We start from the raw sequence: 23,557 nt of genomic DNA on the forward strand, positions 1-23,557 counted from the left end.
CAATCACACCACTCAATTCAGACTGGGCAAGTCAAAATGTTAGGTTGTATTTTCTTTGTTTTGGCTTATTTTAGTTTGTTTGTGTGATGTTGGGCTTTGATTTTTTTGGTTTTGCGTTGGTTGGGGGTTTTTTGTAAAGATATTGTTTATTTCTTGTTCTGTTCCTGTAAAATATTCCAGAGTACTGAAAGGTAAATGATTTATACCTTGTTGTCACATCATATAGGTGCTTCTAAAGCAGAAATATGGATACCACATAGTCTTTCATTTAACTGCTGCTGTGATTTGTGGTCACATATGGCAGTACATCACAGTGGTCGTGAATTGAGATTCTGCTGTGCTGTACAAACACAGGACAAATGCATCTAGCTCCAGAGGCTTCCTAAACTTACAGGTTTTCCAGATAGGGTGCTTTCTGCAGAACCAAAATTCTCACAGTTATTACTATTCTTTTATACTTCCAGCACTCTATGCAAAAATACGTTTCATTGTCTAAGAAAAGTAAAAAATGTATATAGTTCATAAAAAATGCAGTCACATAAATAAATTTCAAAGCTCACCCAGTGTTTCATTGTGCCTTATGTTTTTGATTTAAAAAAACCCCACCATATTTAAAGAACTGTGCTATTCTTTATCTGAATTCAAAGATGCACAGAAGAGAACTATGCGCAAGAATTAGCTTTTATTTTGTTTGTGACAGATTCATTGTTTGCTATTGCCAGGCTCCAAAACACCCACTGAACAACATGAATATTCAGGAGTTGTCAGCAGCTGCAGTGAGCTTGATTTTCCTCAAGAATTCTAGTAGATATAATGACAATGAATTCATTTTTGTATTCAGAGGGTGTGCATGAGCTGTTCCCTGATATGATTATTTTGGAACTTTTTGAAAAAGTCTGAGAAGTATTCATGGTTACCCCAAAACCTCATCAGCTCAAAAACCCTTGGAAAGCTCATAAGTTACAGATCTTTCTGTTCAGACATGAATATCTGCTGCCTTATAGACAAATTTAGGAATGTTTACATGTGAATAACTATATTCTTACAGTCAGGCACAGTGAGCCTGCAGGATACATGAATTAAGTTTCTTGGGTGTGGTTTCATAACAGGATTTCAGTCTTCAGTGACTAAGTATGAGGTTTTGGATGGAAGAGTTTGTGATTGCCCAGAGAAAGATGTTATGATACAAGCATAGAATTCTGGATCAAACTGTGAATTGTATTTTTTTATTGTTTTGGTGTTTTTTATTGTTTTTTAATTTTATATATGAGTGCCATTTATTCTCTTCATGAAGATTTTGGAGGTGTAAGGGACACATATGCATGATGGTTGTGTTATAGTCAAGATGACAATGGTGACTGTAGTGAATACTGATATCTATGGGTTTTGTGCTGACAAAAAGTAATAACAGTATCATGGACTTTTGAGGATGGCTGGGAAAAAATCTCCAATTAGGTGTGGTTTGATTAATAGGAAGCCACTTTTTGGTGTGCTTGAAAATGCTGTTTTCCTCTGAGATATCCCAGGGATACTGCTACAATAAGAAAACCAATTGCTTTTCAAACTCAAAAAGGAATCAAATATATTCAATCAGACTCAAAATAGTATTAATATTTTCTGTTACAGCTGCTTGGATTTTCATAAGTGGTGATTAAAATTTTGTTTTAAGAGGCTGTTTAATAAGGCTGTTGTTTAATACATGGTTGAATAAGACCCTGTCTTGACTGTAGAATATGGTCAATATGAATGTACACTTGTTTGTCCATGTGTACTCTTCTAAAGAATATCACTATCTTTAAATAGTTAAAGAAGATTGTTACTCTTTGAAATAAAACAGTTCAGTTAGAGTGGAGAAGGTTTTATGTCATTTATATTTCAGAATACATTTTGCTGTTTATAATATAATTCTGGTTTTGGTTGCTCCTAACTTCCTGAAGAAGTAAGAATTTATTTTAAAGATGTTCTAACAACTGGGTAACCTTTTCAGGAGTTTGAAATTGCAGAGCAGTGTCTGTTTCAAGAATGCTCTAATCTCATTTTCACAGTAAAAAAGAATTGGTGCGAAAAAAAGACATTGCCAGTAACAAGCAAGGCTTTTTCAAAGTCAGGATACAATATAAAGCCAATGTAAAGGGCAGCATTCCCTCCTGTTTGACTGACCTTATTAATTTAGATCTCATAAATCCTCAAAGTCCGTTTTCTTGCCTCCCTTACAAGATCTAAATCCACACATATCCTTACGTGGGATCCTTGTATTTAATTTGTTTTCAATTTAAAGTGGTATTATTAAACTGCAGCAAAACAAAAGATAATGAGGTAAAGACCTGTTGTATATTCATGAAAAATAATACAAAAAAACAATCAATAGATCAGCCACATTTATTTGTGTACTCCTTTCCTGAGGAGTATTCCGTGAAGTTTGGATTGATGTCCTGCAGTGACTGTATGATGCTGAATTGTAACCCCATTTGTCTGTTTGGCCCAGAAATAAGTTTTGTGCCTTTAAAACTAGATCCAAGAGTGAAGAGGAGAGATGGAAAAGTGGTAGATTTTTTTTTTTTGCAGCTGTATTCAAAAACATAGTGATAAGAACTTTGGATCTCTATCTCAGTGTTAACTACAGCAAGGAAAGCTTTTCCAAGGCTGTGTCCTTTTGTTTGTCCTCAAACCAGCTCTGTACGGAAAACCCAGAAGAATACCAAGATCTCACACCTGTGTCCCACTGGGGCCAGGACACAGCATTTTCTGGCAGGAGGGATTGATAAGAGACTGAGTGAGCCAAGCTGAACCCCCCCCAAAAAGGACTTCCTGAATTTGCCACCTCTTCAGAATGAGAGGTTTCATTGTTTAATATTATAAATTTTTTCACGTTTTTGAGTACTTTGCTTGTTAAATAAACAGTTTTTTTCCACTTCTCTTGTAGCAGGTTTATGTCACCCAAACCAGTGGGGTAAGGGCTTGAATTTGCTTTCTAGGGGGCCCCATTCAGAGGTTTCCTCCCAAATGTGCCCTAAACCAGGACAATGGAGTATACATTTCTCAAGAAGCCCTATATTACCCAAAATATTATTGGACCTTCATGTATCAACAATTTATTTTATTTGTTGTTATCACTAAGATGTAGCAGAGAAAGAGGGAATAACCAATTAACTTTTATGAGATAAGCAGCATAAGTACTGGTATAAAACAAGATGGTTGAAATTTTGTTTCTTATTTACTGATATAATTTCAGACAGCTTTTTCTTTTTGCTTTCTTTCTTTTGTAATTAAATTGCTCATTATTCACAAGGGGTTGTGCCTTTCCAAAATTTTCAGCTGCCCTTTAAGCTGTGATATATGAAGATAAAGGCCCCCTGAAAGTGCAAAGCCTCCCACTTTGATATTACAAATTTGGAGTACTACCTGTGCTGGATTTGTCTCTGTAGACTAATTCCATTTCTCCACTGCTGAGCTTTCACTCACTCTCCTCATATTTCTGCTCTGAGGGTTTTTATAAATGTAAAAGAAATTTCATTATAGCAAAAATTGATTCTAGGTTCCAGAAAGCTGTAAACTCTTGTGGGAGAGAAGGTGAAGAAAAAGAAATAAATACGGAGCAATAAAGTGATAGGGTGCTTGCAAAAAAAGCAGAAAAAAGTTTTAAGCAATACATGTTACTAATGGAAGTTAATGACCCAGAAGCAACTGTGATCTTCCTCTCAAATTGTTTCTCTCCCTGGTCCCTCTTTTGTCATCCAAATAGCTCCTTGATGGTGTTCTGCTGTTTCTTTTCCTCCCATGTCAGTCATGTTGCAGCTCTTTGTCACCTGTATCAGTTTGCATGGTGAATGGATCTGGTTCAGCTTGAACCCCAACAGGATTCAACAAAATGAAAAAAAAAAAAAATTATTAAAGGAAATGTTTTGAGGGGAACTTGGCAGGGGTAAATAAAACACTTTTAATTTTTATTCTTGAACTGTGGCTAATTTGCATTGCAAGTCATCCTCTCTTTTGTAGAAAAAGCCGAATAACTCATTTCAGAGGAGCACCATTTTTGCTGAATAACCTCAAGTGGCCTCTGGCTTTCCTGTTTGCCTTGAAACTTAATCAGGGCAATGGCTGTCCAGTGCTTGTGGTTCTATGGCAGTCTAGCAGGAATCTAAAAATAACCCATCTGGAACATGGACTGCTTTTCTTAGAACTGCTACCAACCTCAGATCATCTGAAGGACCTTCTGAGCTGTTCTATTTGAAAAGTTCAAGGCACCTGTAGTCATACTTGCTTCTCTTGTATATCTCATCTCCTCAAGACTTGAATCGTGCTGGAAGTCAGTGGCAGCTAATGTTTTATTTAAAATACAAGTTTGATCCCTTTCTTGACAACTTTCTGTTTCATTTTCTACTTATGCTGTGATCTTTTTATGCCAGAGTCCTCATTTTATTTCAATGAAGGACTTTGTGGGTGCTACCAGAAATCCTTGTTAAATACAGCCATTTTATGACTAGCTTTTCTTAATTTTACAAACAGCTTTTCATAACAGGTGTGCTTATCTAATGCTGGGATGGCAATTTGTGGCTCAAGGGCACACGGGTTACATGCAGAGCAAATTATATCAGAGTTCATTTCTTAGTAATTATGTTGCCTTCATGGGGAGTGGGCTAGTGGCCACAGAGGTGAAAAATAAACATTGCTACTAGTGTTCGTTTATAGACAGAGATTGAAGTGGCTCCATAATGCATTGGCATAGATTTATAATTTAATTTACTATACCTTTCTCTATATATTTTTTCATAGGTGTCTGAACATAGTACCCATTTGCAGGATGTTCATGATTCAGAGTGGGCACACTATTGTGGGGCACAAAAAGAAAAACTGTTTTTTTAAAACATTTAATAAGCTGAACCTTGATCTCCTATGGACCATCTAGAGAACAAGAGGTTGTTTTTGTTTTACTCTGATGTGGATTTAGTTTTTTATCTTGGTAAAACTGAAGAATTTACCACCTAAATTATACCTATTTGTGCTACAGCATGCATAGCAACGAAAAAAATTACTTTCATTTTACTCTTTCCAAGTCACTTAGGAGATTTATTTATAGTCTGCCATCTACCACTAACATGATGCCAAAATTTAGGTGATCTTTGAACACCAATATTATGTTTTGAAGCAGGAGTGTGCTTTAATAGCATAATTTGCACCCATTAGCATGAGTGCAGGAGAATCTAGATTACTCTTTCAATATTAAATCTTGTCACCATCTATTTTCTTATTTTTTCCATCACTTTATATGCACTACCTTTTTCTACCAATAAAAGAGCCAGAGGAAAATAATTTATCAGGATCTGTAAACGTGTATGTTCATTGAAAAAGATATATTCTTTCATTAATTCATTCCTCTATCCCTAACAAAATAGCTAGATCAGATCTCATGATCCTCTTCAGAGATACATTTATTTTAGTTTGAACTTGGATGTTTTGCCTATTTTAATTTCAAGGGTTTAATTTGAATGCATTGGCCACATGACATGTTCCTTTTTACAAGTCAAAGGTCTTCAGCTTGTAGGTGAAGAGGTTCTTTCCAACCAGGGGTGTATTCTGGTTCAGTGTTTTTCATGCTTACAGAACCTCAACTTTAGAGTCAGAAAAAATAATAAACTAGCATTTGGAGAAGGCTCAAAATTAATCTTTCCTTATATCTGCATAGGAATGAATTCAGTTATTTTGTCCAGAAAATTGCTGCTTTGAAATGTTTCTTCCTCTGTTCAAAACTGACTTTTCTGTTGTCTCCCACTTTACATGGTGTAGTACAAGCAAGGTCTGTAACCTATTTGTTTATGCAACTACAGCTTAGTAGCAAACTCCTTGTCCTTACCAGGCCTTCAGTCTCGGTCCCTCCCAATTCTTTCATTGGAAGGTTTACATAGGATCTGGTATTTTGCTGGGATGGATTATGGTGATGATAAGCATATTCGTGTCCTTTGAGTTCCCTAAGACATGCATTTGTGAAGGTTGGCTTTTTGTGTGTGGGTAAAACCTTGACAAAACTTCCACAATTCTTCTATCTTGCTGTTTTGAATCATTAAAGGGACTGCAATTGAACATGGACCTTTTCTTGGCCTTCTTCCACAGCCTGGCTTTTAACCATCATATCTGCCAGCTCCAGTTTTAAATTTAGGGCAACATGGTGGCATGGTATAGCACAGAATTATTAGTAATGGATGCATTGAGGAAATGCAATTATCCTGCTCCTAACTGCAGTTTACAGCAAGGCACAGTTAGTTTGCAGTGAAATGAAGACAGTTGGACTTCAGATGATTTTCCACAGTGTCAGCATAAAAATCCTCCTAGATTCAGTTTAGGCAAAAATTTCACTCACTGTTTTGCTATATAACTTATCATATGCAAAAGAGAGTTGAAGAATTTTCTTGTTGACCTTTATATATGATGTCAGGAAATCAAACAATTCCAAAGCTTCCTCCTAATGGCTCTGGCAAAATTGCCCAGGAAAATGGATAGAACAGAATAAAGCAGAATAAAATTTCGAGGTGATGCTTGCAGTGCTCAATGTATAGTAAACAACAGTGCAGTGAATGCTTGAGATAGAAAGAAGTCATATCCAATGCATATAAAATATGATCATCATCAGTGCAGAAGGAACTCAAACAGGTGTTAAGAGACATGAGAATCATGTAACTTTGCAACAAATAGCTTCAAAGAAAATGACTCATGTACCAGATAATGGAAATAACAATTATAGTATAGCACAACAAAAAGGGAATGAGTCATAAACCACTTGAATCAGAGAAGAGAAACATAACTGACAGTTTTGTGGTGAGGAGAAATGCAATGAGTGATAGTTCTAAAAACAAAAAAAAAAACCAAACCCTGAGTTGTGAAAAGCAATTCTCTTGAAAGAGGAAAAAAGTCTGGCATTTGTTGTATAGTTCCAAGAGCTACTTCGGTCATTCCATGTTAATGTTGCATGTGGCATGTGCATTTTTTCCTTGCTGACCACAAAGGAAGGGTGATTTTTCATTTATGCTGTTTAATTCACAATCATGAGCAATGAAATTCCATTGTAATGGCTAAATTAGTATCTCAAAGACTAGACAAGATGCATTTGACTGGACTTGGCTGAGTTCAGTAGAGCTTAGAAAACTGAATTACTGTGTGAACCCCAAATCTTGTTCCTACTTTCATCACTCCAAGACCAAAGCTGGTTATAAAGTGAATGACGTGGCAGAAGGCAAGACAGACTCTCTGCCCTGTTTTGTGATAGACCATGGTGCTGACATTCCCCATTCACCTTTTGTCTTGACTCTTATGTTTCTGTACATCAAAACAAACATTAAGAGAAGTGAGGCCCGTTTGTCATCCATTTTTGTTACATCAGATTCATTTGGCAGAGTTGCCAGAGTAGTAGTTCTTGAGGCAAATTTTATTGATGTCTTCAAACATTTCTTCATATCTCTGACTACAGAGCACTTGAAATTCATGGTTCTTAGGCATTTAAGTTCATTTGGGCTTGAACTTTAATTACATAAAATATTTAAAGAACTAGCAACACAACATTTTCCTAGAGTGAGTTAGCACTGTCCCCATGCATTCAGATACCAGTGATGTAAGGCCACATTTACACAGAGAGTTTGGGTTAGCAAAACTTCACTTACTGTCATATGCTTAAAAAATAACAGGTTGATTTCCTGATCAGCCTATTTTTGAAAATTTTGTTTCCAGATAAGAGACCAAGATATTTATTTTCACTTTTTTTTTTTTGTTGGTTTTTTTTTGGGTTTTTTTTTTTTTTTTTTGTTTTGTTTTTTTTGGGTTTTTTTTCGTTTGGGATTAAGTATGAAGATCATACTGATAGCACACATATGTTCTGGCTGTTTCAGGTATTGCTTACACAAGTCAAGGACTTTTCAGTGTCTCCTGATCTGCTAATGAGGAGCTGCACAAAAAGCTGGGAGGGAGCACAGCTGGGATGGGTGATCCAAATTGTTCAAAAGGACATTCCATCCCAGAGTATGCCACACCCAGTATATAAACTGGGGGAGTTACCTGGAACTGGTGCCTATCACACATCTGGGACAGTGACTGGTGAGCAACTTGTTTTTCTTGGGTTCTGTTACCCTCTCCCCCTCTCCTTATTACTAAAAGGATTATTATATTTTGTTTGAATAATTAAATTGTTCTAATCTCAACCCAGGAGGTTTGCCTTTTCTTTCTGATTCTCCTCCCCATCAGGGGAGAGGGAGCCAGCATTTGAATGGTTCTTACCTGCCAGCTGGACTTGAACTGCATCAGCTTTTCTCTTTTCTCTCAAAGTCCAACTGGATGTGGCATCCAATCCCTCTGCACTCTGGTTTCTATCTGTTCTGCTTCCATGACACTGAAAGAATCAGGATGTCTGCAGATCAGACCCTGAAAAATTGCATCACATTGCTTAAAACAAGAAAACCTGGAATATTCCCCACTTACAGCAAAGAGAAGGGGAATGTGGGAAGTCTGCAATGTGGACCAAAATGTAACTTATCTGACTCTGGTAAACTTTGATGAGCTTCAAGTTTAGAGACCTAAAACCTTCCTATCCTTTTTCATTATGTTCAGAAATATTTTTATTGTTATTTTATTTTAGTGCATACAGGTTTAGAAAAAATGCTACAGGTTTTTTTCACTATACTTTTTGTATTTATATTAGACTGCTGGTTTGTGTCTTTAGATAAAACAAATAATGCTTAGAGCTCAGCCAAGATTTAATTCCAGAAAAGACTAACCATATTAGCCAGTGGTATTGAAATAAAGATTGAAAAATGCAGATCCAAACGTCTTTCAGCCAATGACTAGACCTGAAAGAGTTTCCTAGGAACCCTTCAACCCTTTCAGAATATATTCTGCTTCTATTATCCAAAATTCTATAAAGTTCAGGGCAACTTGTGTGTGCATAAAAGGAAAGTAGTGTGAGTTTTGTTATGTGCAACCTAAGAAATTGGACAAATTTCTCCTAACAGAGTGTACAATTCTGGAATGCCTATTTTTATTTCAGCAGTGATTTTTTTAAATGTGAACATCTACAGCATCTGAAGATGATTGAACTTACTTTTTACCTGCTTCTTTATTATAAAATATTATCATCACACCAGGACTATCAGAGAAAATATAGGAAATGTGTCAGAGCTAAACTGGTAATTGATAGTTGTAATTTTTTCTCTGATTATATTTTCTGGCTTTCTGGTTGATTCCCACTGTGCTTATAGTATTTTATGGAATGAAACCAGAGGAAGTTAATGCAAAACAGTTTTTTATGCAATAGGAATTAAAACCTGTATGAAACAGGGGGAAATATAGCATATAATTTTCAATCTCACAAAGCATCATGGGCAATACAGGTAAAGCTAGGAAAAACTTTTTCAGACAAAGCCAATTCAAGAGAACATGATGCAATTTTCTTCATTAGTCTTGGCAAAACAGAAGATAAGCAAAGTTAAACATGATGGTTTGGGGATTTTTTACCCCCCAAATGAAGTACAAAATTTTGTTTATTTAATTTAGGAAAAAATGCAACATCTAAAGTGAAATCAAGGAAAAGTATATTCATAAAATAAAAAAAATAAATAAAAAAAAAAGAGGTTGCTCTTTCCTAATTATAGATGTCTCATAAATTCTGAAATCATGTGTATTCACCTTTGGTATTTGTCATTAGTTAGATTACACTGTGTAGGTTATATTACACTGCCTGCAAATGTCAGGATGTAAAATCTGTTGGAAATACAAGTATTAGTCTAAAGACTCAAAAATGATCTTTGATACCAAGCTCAGTGTTCATTTTCTTCAAGACCTCATATCAAAATGTTGAGGTATTAGCTGAAAAAAATAGAAAAGCTACTAATCAAACAGAAAGACTATTAACCAAACAGAAGAAGTTAATGAAGTTGGGTGTTACAGGAGGGAGAAGGTGGCATGGCAAACTTCTATTGTGAACATGGGTTTCAACATTCCCACTCACTACAGGAAATAAAAAAAAACCACTGTGAAGTTCTTGGCCTCTTCAACCTACTTAAAGGAATTTACTAGAGAAAAATCAGCACTTTCTTGTAGTCAGTTGTATGGGAAATCCAGAATTACAGAAATGTGTCTGGTGGGGGAAATATCAGGGACTACAGATGTATAAATTTTATCCCATGTAAACTTCCCCCTCATCAAGTACATATCAGCAGAACAGCTTGAGAGTGTGAGAACCCACTAATATTACAATGCATTGCTCTCTTCAAATATAAAAAAAGAAGCTGAAGCAGGAAAGAAAGGTCTCAAAACTCTAAGAGAAACCTAAAGACAATGTAGATTGGAAGGCCACCATGGCTCAGCCAACAATGAGCTGCTGAAAAACTCCACACAGATTTCATGATTCTTTATAATGTTAGAATTTTGAACAAAAACCAGACTTTTCCATACTTGTTCTTTTGTGCTGTGAATGACACCAAATTACATGTAACAGCAAAGACAATGGAGGAAGCACAGCTGAATTAATAAGAAATGCAAGTACAAGTGAGAGGTAGTTTCTAGGCACAGTAGGAAGTCTGAGACACATCTTGTTTTTCCTAATTGAATGAAAAATAGATCACTCCTGCATGCTCCATGCTGGTTTTCAAAACACTTGTACCAAAGCCCAATTTACCTTTATGGACTAATCAGGAGAAAGGAGCTTGCAGGAAACTCCCTTCAAATGCAGCTGAGAGAGAACCAGATCTCAGTATATGGAAAAAGCAAAGTGCCTATTGCAGGCAGTGGAACTCTGCTGGGCAATGTGGCTGATAAAATTAGCTTGTATTTCTGGTTATCCTAGCTGCCAGCTTTCCTCTGAACTAGGGTATTTTCCTGTAAGACCCAGGGCCACTCAAGGCCAGACTGGATGGTACTATGAGCAACCAGGTCTAGTGGAAGATATCCCTACCCATGGCAGGGAGTTGGAACATGGTCTTTCATGTCCCTTTCATCCCAAACCATGGTAATTTTTTTACCTTCTCGAATACAACTTCTCTAATATTTTTCCTGCAAATATCAATAGCAAAAGAAAAAGAATTCCTTATTTAGTTTTTACAACAGAAAATCAAAACTTAGTGTTTTGTTGGCCTGGGAGTAGTGTTGGAAGGGTAAACCAGGGAAAAAGAAAGAATTTTGGTTTAGTTTGGGTTTTTTTCACCCACATTTTATAATTATATTTATTAATGAACATTCTACAAAGCTCAAATGTGTTTATAGACGTTGTTGGCAAGACTAATTCAGACAGATGTGGTCACCACTGTTTCCCACTCTTGCTCCTGAATCCTGCACCAACCTTCAAGTTCCTCTGCTGGGTCTGCCCCAGAGCACAGAGCCCAAGGCTGAAATGGTGAGTGTGTGGGGCAAGTGCTCAATTAAGATTACATGGAAAAATGTCTTGTAAAGACTTTCACTTCTGTTGTTGGTACAAGTTTTCATGAATGCCTCTGTAAATGGTCCCTTTTATATTGGGAGGTTTGGGATGAAAATCATGGTTCACAGGAAAAAAAGTTTTGTTTCTTTTTTTTTGTTTTCATTTTAATTAATATAAATTTCCCTACTAAGTTGATGTCAAAAATACCAGGCTTATAGTGTACTCACAATAAACATTTAAGAGAGATAAGTCAGTGAGAAATTTTTTCCCAGTACACTCAAGATTATTAACCATGGCCAACTCTTTGCTTTGAAAATGATTTGACAGCTTCAAAATTATATAAAGTATGGAAAGAAAACATCCAAAAATTAGATTTGTTTCTGTCTCCTGAAAAATATCAGAGTTTGATCAGAAATCTTCAATCAAAATGAATTCTCGACAGAAAATGTGTTCTCCATGGAACTGGCTGTACTTCAATTTTATCAACCTTTACTGCCTTTTCTATTTTTTTACATGAAAAAATATTCTTCATGTAGAAAAAAAAAAAAGTTTTGGTACAAGCCTAAGCAAAACAATGTGAAGGATCTATTTTTGATTCATTTTGTAAAATCGTGTAACCAACATGATTGGAAAATGCATGTTAAGACACAATTGGTCAGTATAATTCAAAACTTAATTCCATGTCACTCGTGCTGACATCACTAATAGAAATGCTTGGCTGTACATACAAATTCTTTGCTTGGTTAGTCATGCCTGAACCTGAAAATCAGAGCTGAGGGACAAATATATGTGAATTCAACCTTTACAAATAAATGTATTTAGATTCATATCCAAAATTCAGTGAAATGATTTTAAATACTCTATTATCTTACTATGTAGAAATCTGCAAGTACATTTTAGAAAGAAGAAGAGGGTTGGTTTTTTGGGGGGAAATTCCAAACCCAGAAGTTACAAAATTTACTTTTAAAAAAATTGTGCAGAATAGTATTTCCCTGAAACATTGAATTCAAAGAATTCTTGGTTTTTGATGAACAAAAAAAAAAAAAAAAAAAAAAAAAAAAAAAAATTGTGTGCATAACATCTGACTACCTCAAAAGAATGCTGCTATTATAAACAGGAATGTGTGCATGAACTTGTGTATGTGCATAGCAATTTATGCACTTCTGAAATCAATATAAAACAGGTTATACTCAGTCTGGAAGTACCAGCAAAGCACGACTTATATTCAAGACAGCTTTCAAAATAATAAACCATTCAGTGGATAAGGAGGGAAGGATCATATTTGTCTGCTCTGAGCACTGCATTTATGAGAAATTGTAATGCTTGCAGCCATCAGACCCATGTTGCCCCTTGATGCTGTCCAGCCCCACCAGACTCCATCAGCTATCAGAAGTTGCAGGCTTTGTAGGAAAGGCCAGCTGTTATCCATGGAAAGCTGAATTCTCTATGAAATAAACCTCTTATACTTTTTGAGATTTACTTTTGATGGCTTGTTTCTGTGGTAAACAGTTACATGGGAAGATGATCCACCTCTGCAGTCAGTGGGAGAAGGGAGCTGCAGCATCTCCTGATGCATTTTCTGCTTGGGACAATCAGTGGATCATGATGTTTTTAGTGATATGCACCACAGAGAGAATTTGCCAGTGGGGGAGAAATTGATTAAATTAATTATTCTAAGGAGATCTGTAGTATGGCATTTATAATGAAAAATATGGTGACCTTAGGTCTTCTCATAGCTTTGTATTGTAAAATAGTGCAGACAATTATCTACCTTGACAGAGACACAAACTTCCACGTTCACTGTCATTTTCTTATCCTACCACTCCTGCCTACACTGGGACTCTCACATGGTAAATAAAATTTTTAAGAATTTGATTGCAAAACATCATTTCTCCTTAGAGCTAATAAAAGCTAATGCAATTCTGCAAAACTATTTCTCATGCCTTTTTGCATTATTTGGTCAGATTCCCCACTGAATTCTGACTCTCTTTCTGCTAATTCGAGCAGAAGAAATAACATGATACATAATCAAGGAACATCTTCATTAACTAACAGATTCACCCATGAAGTAAGAGGAATATACTTTGGTGGTTATTTCTGTTGGAACAAATGTAGTTTTTTTGCTCCAAAAGGATGATATAACTGTCTTCTTTTGTTACATATCAGACCAGAATCTAATCTGTTTCTTTTGTGACTTTATCTTTAGATTGCCACAACGTTACATTACAATTTGTTGATTCTTCTTTAAGTATCAACATTCTAGATATCTTTAAGGATATCTAGGATGTCATTTATGTGTTAAATAAACTAATGCCATCCAACCCCATTAAGCTTTTATAGACATATCATTTTTGTCAAATTTTTGGTTCCACTGAAACAAGACTGTTGCCAAGTTACTTGACAAAGAGAATTGAATTTATCAAAGCCTAAACTAAGTCTTTTAATTGTTGGAAACTCTGTTCCCCTATGTATACAAACAACAGTTTGGAAGTATTTCTATGTTTTCAAGTAAAATGTTTTCAAACATGAACAGCATGGCTATTTCTTCTGGCAGGGAATCAATCTTCTTCAAAGTGATCAAATCAAAACACTTGGAAGCTTTTGAATTTCTGTTCTGGCACAGTTTAGGCAAATATGAACATTTAACATTCAAAACCACATTAGAATTCAATATGCCACTTCCTGCTCATGTGTCCACATTTTTCTGACAGATATTCTCTCAGATATGAGCTTTGTCAGAGTTTTCTGACTTGTTTGGTTTCAGAGAAGTCTTAATAATCCAGTGTGAGCAGTTTCTTCCATGTTCCATTGCTTTATCTTCTGTGCAAAAAGATCAGAGATAAGTCATACCAAACAGTATTGTGAAACAAAAATTTATTTGTATTCAAATGTGCCTATAAATATAAAGTTATGGAATTCTATCAAGTAAATCAAGTAAGAAACATAAATATTCTATTGACATCTCTTATACATGTGTGGGATAGGAAAATAATATAATATTTCAAGTAGAAGAAATTTGAGTGACAATAGGTTCTGTAAAATCTTACCTAGTTTTCTAAACATCTATTACTTTTAATATTCAGTTCATAACTGGGGCTGCAGGTGATCAGGAATGCTTTAGAAAGCCTATTTGTCCAGCTATATGGAAATTAGGAAACCTGGCAGTTCTCTTAAATCCTTGTGTGACTCTGTATTTTCATTTTACAGTGTGAACTGTTCTTACAGTGGCCCAGACTTTTTTTCTCTTTTTTTTTCCTTCTTTTTTTTTTTTTTCCTCTTTTTTTTTTGAGACCCTTGTATGTTTTTGCAATATTTTCCCTCACAGCATGGTTTGGATCTCTGGATTTCCTGTGGATGTAGGTGTGTGGAATTACCTGTCAGCCAGGCACAGATAAGAAGAGTCAGCTTGTCTGACTCTTTTTTAAGAGGACATCAACTCTTTCTCTTCTCCTGGAAAGAAGTATAGGTGTTTACTTTGCAAAAGTTACTCTCTACTCCCACTTGGATAAAATCCAAAAGGTGAGTGAATCAACAGCAAAAAATGCCAACATCAGTATCAGCCGTGTCTCAAAATGTCTAATTTCTACCTGAAATTATTCTGATATGTTTGTTGACATCCTTCTGATTCTTATGTGCATATTTTAAAAGTCTGAAAACCTAGAAAAATATTTCAGCACTTTACTTGCCAAAGTAGTGATTAGTCATAGTGATGAGTATTTATAAAACAGTGAAAGCTTTTATACAGATTTAGTCTCAGACACTTTGAAAACTGTAGTTTAAAATCTTCGAGATCACAGTATTCCATTGATGAATTAGAAATTAGATCAGGGTGAGATTGGAGTGGAACAGGAAAGAAACCAGGACCTATGGAGTGGAGAGGACTTTGTCACTCTTCTGATTGTTAGAGAAAGTTAGGCAGAAGTACAGACTTAAATGTTGGTCCTTTTCCTAAAAGAGGGTAGCAGCCTTTGGTGGCAGCCTTACCACTGGATCCCTTGGAATTTCTCCCCTCTTCTCAGCAGCTTTCTTACTGATTTCCAGGATTATTTTTTTATTTCCTTCTGTTCTATTTTGAAAGCTTAAAAATGGCCCATTATTTTAAATGATGAGGAGTTTGAGATGGCATTGTTTGAGATAGCTCTTGTCCCAGAAACCTTATAGTTCACAGAGCAGACCCTCCTTTTTCACAAAACATTTTTTTCCAAACTTTGCCTTTTAGATGATCCTGAAAGAGCAGGCATTCCTACTTGAGCAGTGACATATATAAATATGCATGCTGGATTTTCAGACACTTCCAGAAAAAAAATTGAAATTTTTGCTAAAATACTGGGCTGTGAATTTTTTTCTTTCCAATTAAAAAATCCCCACACAAATCAATAAATTAGCCCATCAAACAAGCAAACCCCTACTCCCAACAAACAAACAAAATCACACCAGAAAAGCCCTTTCCATTCCTGTCGTGATCATCTTTCTGCACTTCCTTTCCTGTAAAAGAAAAACTAATTTTATTTTGTTGTGCTTCTATATTGTTTCAGTCCCCACAGCCATTTTTGTGTTCTCCTGCATTATGGCTGAGTTTCTGTGTTCATTTTTTCCTTTCCTAAGTCTCTGCCTTCTCAATAGATGCTAAAAGCAGACTCATTTATCATTCCAATAAGTGAATCAGTTAATCTCAACACTGACTTTCAGAATACTAATTAGAGAATGCTTATTTATAGGCACCAAGTAGGATTTTTAGAAACTATATGGGCCATGTCCTGATGAATTAAGGAACTTTTAAGGTATCTTTTAAGGAACTAAAGGTCGAATGAGAGCTGGCAGCATTTTCCATTTCCTGAATCTGGGTGTGGACCCCATTCAGCTGCATCCTAATGCAGCAATGGAATAACATCTACATGTGTTCTTTCCTCCAACCCCACCATCTTGATTTCCATGGGACAGAAACCCAAGGGCTTGGTCCTGAAAGGAGTCATGGAAGGCACAATAGGTCCCTGATGGGTATGAATGGTGAACAGGGCTGAAGGTGCTAAGGACTTCTGTTCTTTCATGAAAAGGAAAAGACTTCAGATGGAATAAAACATCTAAGCCTGGTGGCAGTGCTGAACAACGACCTGGGCTGTGTTTGTCTAATGCCAGAGTCTTGTAAGAGCCAAAAGAGCACTATATGTGCATTTAAAGTTTCCCAAGCCCCCCGGGATTTGTTTCTGCACAGATGCAGAAGTGCCTAAGCTTCACAGGACTGAGCAGCTTGTGCTGTCACTCTTGCCAAAGCCCTGCTTTCAGTAATTATGTCATCTGCATAAATCTCTGCTGTATATTGCAGATTAAATAGGTGCTGTCTATCAGGCATCAAACACCTTCTGGCAGGATTTTTTCCTGTGTGATCTATCATTCTTTGGTCATATAGCATTAGATCATTTAAGTATCTGAACACCACAGTTCACACTGCATTACAGCAAGGATTTCTCTGGGAAAGTACGTGGGAGAGAAGATTAAAATAAGGACACACGACTGTGTGGGGGGATGCAGGGCAAATAGAAATGAAAGTTTTGATTCCAGCCTTCCCTGTGTGCTGTAATAAAAGATGGCATTCTATTGGATTAGGATGATAGTAGCTATTGAAATTGATCCCTGCAGGTAAGAGAAAATGCTTTTTGAGAGAATGGTTTGAGTGCAAGAGTAAGGACCTGCACTGCCTTCTACCATGATAGGCACAGATAGGAACTCTTGCTCTGGCATCAAGCAAAACTCCAAACTATTAAAGAAAAGGTGAAGCTTAGAAACAATCTCTGTTCAGTTTGGGTTTTTTTCCCCCCTAGCTTAATGTTCTCAAGTGATTATCATTAAATAAGAATATGATTCTTATTTTGATCTGTCTGAAGTCTTTTAGAAACTTGGATCTCATTCCAATGTCCAAAGGAGTAGAAACTGTTCCTTAAGTGTTTTAATATTTTTATTCTAATGACTTAATGGTGGCATGAATATAAAAGAAAAAATTAAAAGACAATCACAGTTGTTCATTTTCAAAATTAAAAAATTCTGATCGTTGTTCACTTAGGAAAGTCTTTTTTACTTTGGTGTAACATTAGAATAAACTTAATGAAGAAGTAAATTTTGAATTCTGAAAATTTAAACTAGCTCTTTCTAGCATATTAATCATGACAGACACTTTCTCAAGTGCTCTGGGATGACCTGGAATTGTCCTATTTTAATCTTACTGAGCATTTGGGAATGTTCAGGAATGCTTTGGGTTTTATTTTTAGGGGAAGAAGGGAGCTATTTATTGCCCATTCTTAAAAGGGACAGGTGAAAAAACAGTAGCCCTACTTGTTTATTTTTGGATCTGTAAATGCAAGTGCACAGTTTCTATAGATACCTCTGGGCAATCCAGCAAAAATGTAGGCTGCTCTGTATGGAGAGCTCAAGCACAAGACAGGTCAACCTGCTCAGGGGGACTGCAAATGTCTCTTTTTTGCTACCTTTATGATTCATGCTTTAAGAAGTACATTTCACATTACTGTGAAATTTTCAAATGTTTATTCTAAATATCCTCCCCAAATTAATTTAAATTTGTAAATTTCATCATGCTGAAACATATCTCCATCCTTTGCTTCAAAAATGAACAGAGTATTCAAAGCAATTTTATAACTGCTTCTGAGCACACATGTTTGAAAGAGACCACAGGAAGGAGACTTTTGTATTGATTAAAATTATTTATTAAAATGTGTTGCCTTGTCTTTCTTGTCCTTAATGTCACCATGTGACCTTTGAAGTCTAAGCTGATAACTTATGAAATGTGGTGAAGTCTGGGAAACAAAGTGAGACAACTTTGAGATTTAACTACCCATGGCTCAAAATATTTCTGTTTATTGCAGAAGGAGTCCATGCTTCATCCTAATATATAAAAGTGTTCATACAGCAGTGACCAAGAGGAATGCAGAGAACACTTCTGAGCTTCCACTCAGGTATGTTTTTATTGAGCCACAAGTTTTCTGCAAACACTGAATTTGTTTTTCTGGGCAAGGTGAAATCCAGAGATGGTTATAGTCAATGCTGAGATGTATGGAATGACATTATTAGGATGCTGTGCTTGTTTTGTCATTTTCTTGTTCAGTTTTCTCTGTGTTCATCTTGAAAATATATCTCCAGCTTTAGAGAGTCTATTACTTCTGAGAATTGGGTCAAATTCCTGTCATTAGCAACAATAAAACAAGAAAGAAAAGAAAATATTGGCAAGTACCAATTTCTGAGTTTTGCAATCGGGTTTTATTTATAGAGGACAAATGTAAGCAAATATAGTCAAGTCAATTCATTGGCCTTAGAAGTGAAGCAGTTAATTTTTTTTTCAGTTATAGAGCCACCATTAATTGCAGTTAAAGGATACTCAGTAAAGAGACAATGGTACACAATGGTACGTTATCACTTATAAGCATGTTCTTTTACTGGCAAGTTTTTTAATATGTAAACTCAGTTTTAGAGTTGGGATTTCATTTTAAAAAAAAGAATAATCCATCATATTCTTAAAAAATTTGCTGATATTGTTAGATCTTAGGTACCCAGTTAAAGCATAAGAAATTCATTTGGTGTACCAAGAAAAACTTGTAGATATATTTTTCCAATTACAACTCAAAATATTTATTCTTTTACATAATGAGACTGTGAGGCTGACAATGATTACTTCAAGTTTAATTAGCTAATTTATCTTCATTACCTTTTTCTTCAGTCTTCCTTACTGCTTTTGCCCCTTTCATGTGCAAATTTATCTTTGGCATAAATACACTGGCCTTCAGTCAAAATATCTCATAGTTTTCTATTGGATCTTTCAATTTTAAGCAGCCTGTAAGCAGTCAGAAATTGTATGGGATTCTCCAAGAATAAATCAGATATGGTACTCAAAAAAGTTGGTGTTGCAATAGTATTTTATTTTCTCCATGACAGGTTAAGAAATGGGGATGTAGGTGGAACTCTGCTCAATTCTTTGAGTAGCAGTGATGAATAATGGAAGGAACAGGAAAACTCATGTTATCAATAAGGGGCTTAAGGACTCATGCTACCAGCAGAATTTTAGGATTATTGGGCAAATTTTTGGCACCAGATCTGCTAGGGTCAGATGGACAAAGTGGTGTTAGGTCACAGGTTGGACTTGATCTCAAAATTCTTTTCCAACCTATCTGATTCTGTGGTTCAGTGATCCTCAGTAGTTTTTTGACTCAATCATATTTTCTTCCAGAAAAATCTTAAATTCTCCCTTATTTTTCAAGGCTGAAGGACACCTACATGATATTCAGAGTTTATCCACCAAAAAACCACAATGTTTTTATCCTGAATGTATTATTACAATTATTACTGTGATATACAGACCTCTTAGTATAAGTTTCACCCTGAGATGAGCAACCTAGGGAGGCAAAATAAATGCAAATAAGGACAGTAGAAATAAATTGCTTTGTAGCAGAGAACAACCCTGGGAGTGCCTCCTAATCTGGTAGTGGCAGTAGGAGGTCTCCTCATAGCCAAGCAATCTTTCTGAAGTTTCTGCACAGTTAGAACAAAATGACAGAGCAGCAGCCCTTGCCTAATTGCTACAGAGCATTTTAGCAGTGATTTACAGTGGCATATTTAAAACTGTACGTTAATTTGTACAGATAAAATACTTGGCTACCACAGAGATATTTTTATTGTGGATCAGGATAATAGCCCTGACTCATCCATATCGGTGACATTTCCAAGCTTATGTATTGTTGAGGAGTTAACATCCCATTCAGAATTTGACAACCAGGGAGTCAAGGCTGACAGTTACCATCTCTTCTACGTGGTGCCTAAGGCTAGGATTTGTCTCTGGTTTCATTTATTAGTTATATAACTCACATGCTATTTTTGAGCTATTAAAAAAAAAAAAAAAGAAGAAAAAGAAGAAAGAAAGAAAAGAAAAAAGCCAATGTAGAGAAAAAGAAATTCCCATCTGGGAATTACCCACCAGGTACTTACATACTGTGGACTGATCTGCATATACATGTATTAATTTTCATTTAAAATGTTCATGCCAGTGAAAACAGAGCCAATGAAACCTTTTTAGGGTTACATAACAATGATAAATGTACTGCAACAGTTACAGGCAAGCACAAGGCCCCTGAGATTTACTGATTCTTTGTCTCTTTTATTTTATAAACATCAAAAGCTCAATTGCAGTGCAGCATCTGTATTTTCAAAAAAGATTTTTCTTATTTTTATCTAATGCCTTAGTTCATATGGCCTGAGTCATGTCGAAATCATAAGCTGAATCTGAATCCTATGTACTACCTGATTCCCAGTTTTTCTTACAGTAGTAAAGTGAGGAAAACAATGCAGTGCCATAAGTTGAGATAGTGGAATGCACCCTTTCACTGTTATAGTTCACCTGGGGCAGGTTTTGGAGAGCAGTGAGGACAACAGCAGGGGTCATGGAGGAATGAAACTGAGCTAAAGAACAGCAAGCCAAATCAAGGCAAGTGTGGGTAAGTACATCCCCTGTGCACGCTTCTGCCACTGCTCCCTGTGCTGCCAGCCAGAAAAGCAGCCCTCTAAGCCCTGATCCTGCTTCTGGTGGGGTGCATCCTTCAGCCCCCCTTTGCTCCACAGACAGACTTGCTCATCAGTGCTGTGAGAGATACCATGGCATCATGGTGAAACTTCTGCACAGGCAGCCCATGGCTCTGCTCATGCCAAAGGGTAGCAGAGACATCGGCAGCAGTGTGAAGAAAGGGGTGGGGGGGAAGGTAGCTATAAAATAAATGAAACAGGGAAACAGAAAAGGTTGTGAATCAGTGTTTGGTTAAATAGGTAAATGGAGTCTTCATCCTGATGCAGATGCCAGGTGTCACTCTCCTGTGGGATCAGAGAGGGATTCAGTGTGTCAGAAGGTGCTACAGCTCATCCCTTCTCACAGGTTTGCAGCCCTTTGCTGTCACAGGCACTGTCCCACCAGTGGCTGCAAATTTGTCATTGTAGGTGAAACTGAAAAGACTTTCACCTTTTGGAAGTTTTGTGCAAGTAAACACAAGTTCAGTTACTGTTTGCTATTTAAAATGAAAACTTGAGAGATGAGTTAAATTTAGTTTCCCAGCTGCTTATCAGTTCTCTGCTGGAAGACACTCTAGGGAGTATTTAAGTCAGACTATCCAGGTAAATTTCTTTATTTTCTTGTAAAAAAATATATGATATAAAAACCAGAGCCAGCAGAGCAAATCACCTTGCCTTAAAACTGCCTGTCACAGCAAGATACAGCTGAAAACCAGAAACACTTCAGCTTTGTCAGCAGAAGAACCTATGCATTATCTCTTACTGCAACTAACAATTTTTACTCTACCTAATGATTAAACAAAGATGATAGCAGTAATAGAGCACTATCAGCTGAAAATAGTCTAAAAATGTAGCTTCTGCAAAACTATCTCAGTCATCAATATAGACATATCTGTTTCAGTGTAGAAAATAACATTTCACCATGATGAAAATATGAATCAGGTTTTCAGGTTCAATTTCTTCATTATTTTGCTTTCTTTTCATTACTTCTGCTTATAGATCACAGCTTAGATTTTCATTCAGGCATTTTTGTGTTTTCAGTGTAATACTGCTGCCTTCAAATTGACAAATGGGTTTCCTGCATACTTTCATGCAGTAAGTTAACTATCCTGCTGCAGGCTTAATGAAATCATCAGTTTTGCTTTGTTATATTTTGCTTTATTCTGTCATATTGAACACAAGTCTGATTTCACAGAAACATTTAGGCTATAAAATACTTCCAAGATCATCGAATCCAAGCTGTGACCCATAACAACCTTGTCAACAACCACAGCACTAAGTGCCACACCCAATCTTTTCTTGAGCACCTCTGAGGATGGTGACTCTACCACCTCCCTGGGCAGCCCATTCCAATGCTTGACAACCCTTTCTGTGAAAAAATTCTTCCTCATGTCCAACCTGAACGTCTCTTGGCACTGTTTGAGGACACGTCCTCTCATTCTGTCACTAGTTACCTGGGAGACCAATCCCCACCTGGCTCCTACCTTCTTTTAGGCACTTGTGGAGAGTGATAAGGTCTCCCCTGAGTTCCCTCTTCTCTAAGCTAAACAACTTCAACTCCCTCAGCTGCTCTATAAAAAGCTGAAAAAGCACTTTCCAAAGACTCCACACCTCTAGTGTAGTACACTCAGCCTGTAGTGCTCTTGTCATGACCCAAGTGCAAAACTTGGCCTTGATGAACCTCATAGCACTGTCCTTGACCCAGCCTGAAAGGTGAATCTCACCTGAGATGCTAAAGCTTACATTGCAGTATCAGAGTGATTGCCTTTGTACAGGTAAAGGTAGATAGATGGATAGATAGATAGATAGATGATAGATAGATAGATAGATAGATAGATAGATAGATAGATAGATAGATAGAGTGATATAGATGTAGTTCTAGATCATAAATATATAAATATATGAATACAAATATAAATATATATAAAAATATAAATATAAATATATATATATATATCATATTGATTTAATTAGTCCACAAAAACTTCCAAACTGGGATTGTATGATTCATGCCTTCAATAAATTTAATTATAAGCACAATTTTTGCAACACCTTTTCCCAAATATTGTTCTGGTGTGAAATACCACCAGCAAACATTCTATAGAATTTTTTTTTTTTTTTTTTTTTTTTTTGATTAGGAAGACTGCTCTTTCCTACTGCTGCCCAGCACACAGATACCCACTGGGATATTCTTCTGCTCATTTTCATACCTATCTTCCCTGCGCAGCAAAGAGGATATCAAACTAAAATTGCTAAAATCAGGTCTCTGGGGAATTGTAATTGTGATGTGATTGATCCTACTATCTAATATTTCAATATATCTAATTTTCCTTAAAGTTATGAAATACCCGTACTCCCACTCTTTGAAAAATATGAAGAGACTTAAGAATTAGATTCCCCTGAGCTTATATTAAATTGTTTGAAGGGAAATAATATTATTTAATACAGCTCTCTTAAATAGCTTGTCTGGTTATTTTGATTCACTAACAATTTTGCCTGAAATACATGCTGGTGATAGGCCACATGTTGTGACAAATATTTGGCAGCCCATCTGTGCCACGACCTGGAGCTCAGTCTGAAAATTTTAATGGTACATTGCTTCTAGTTAAT

This window comes from Erithacus rubecula (genome assembly GCF_903797595.1).
Source record: "Erithacus rubecula genome assembly, chromosome: 5".
NCBI lineage: Eukaryota > Metazoa > Chordata > Aves > Passeriformes > Muscicapidae > Erithacus > Erithacus rubecula.